Here is a 982-nt window from a genome sequence, read left to right as displayed (position 1 = left end):
GGATGCAAACTGATTTTAAAAAAAGTTGTCAACAAGTCTGAATACCCTATATTCTAAATTAGAAGTCCATAGATAAAAAAGTCATCGAGTATATAGGTTGAGAAGTGTCCTTACACACATTCTCACTTTCATAGATATATAGTTAATATACTAAAACAAATATCAAGATCGGATAATTCTCTTACTTTTATTTCGGTTTTGGTAATCAGTCGTTTGATGGTTTGGGGGGGGGGTAGGAAGGAGTAAAACAGCAAATATATTTCACTTTCATTGTCCATGACCTATTTCACAATCCATTTATTCTGAATTAAAAGTTAAACTCTCTTTTCCAGATTTCAATTTTTTTTTACATGAGCATTGATAATTGGTATTATTCTTTTTTTATTTGACTCCCAACGAAGGCAGAGTTAGACATAAGGTCGGTTTTTAATGTGGGGGGGGGGGGAACCAGCTTCCCCAAAAGGGTAACTCTTGTTAGTAACAAAAATAAAAAAAATGTATTAGTGATGAAGGATTTCTCCTCCATTAACCGAGATCAAAAAATGAAGTGCAGTATCAGAACAGATACTGCACTTTGATCTTGGCCAGAAGGCCAAGATATTTATTTGCTACCCCACCGAGCAAATTAGGCACAAGGATGATTTTTAATGTGAGGAGTGAAGGGGAAATGGGGACCAACTACCCGGGGAGTAAGGGAGCTGGATAGTGACAATTGGTATGAAGGGTTTCCCCTACATTGACCAAGGTCTTATATGTGGGGTTGCCCCCACATATGGTCTTTGCTTGCAGTATCTGGCGTAACAGATACTACACTTTGAGGTATTTATTGTCTCCCCCACTGAGCAAATACGGCACAAGGCCGATTTTTAAAGTGAGGAGTGAAGGGAAAATGGGGAACAACTCCCCGGGGAGTAGGGGAGCTGGATAGTGACAATTGGTATGGAGGGTTTCCCCTTTATTGACCAAGGTTTATATGTGGGGT

The 982-nt window shown here is 39.1% G+C and overlaps 1 pseudogene; it reads right to left on the bottom strand.

Annotated features, from left to right (window-relative positions):
- Positions 1-459: 459 nt before the first annotated feature.
- LOC145260043 (U2 spliceosomal RNA) lies at positions 460-605 on the bottom strand (annotated as a pseudogene).
- Positions 606-982: the final 377 nt, after the last annotated feature.

The sequence above is a fragment of the Euprymna scolopes genome, chromosome 35 (genome assembly GCF_053919585.1).
Source record: "Euprymna scolopes isolate OS-2025 chromosome 35, ASM5391958v1, whole genome shotgun sequence".
Lineage (NCBI taxonomy): Eukaryota > Metazoa > Mollusca > Cephalopoda > Sepiida > Sepiolidae > Euprymna > Euprymna scolopes.
The sequence above is the reverse complement of the archived record's forward strand: the minus strand, read 5'-3'. Positions and strand labels throughout refer to the sequence as shown.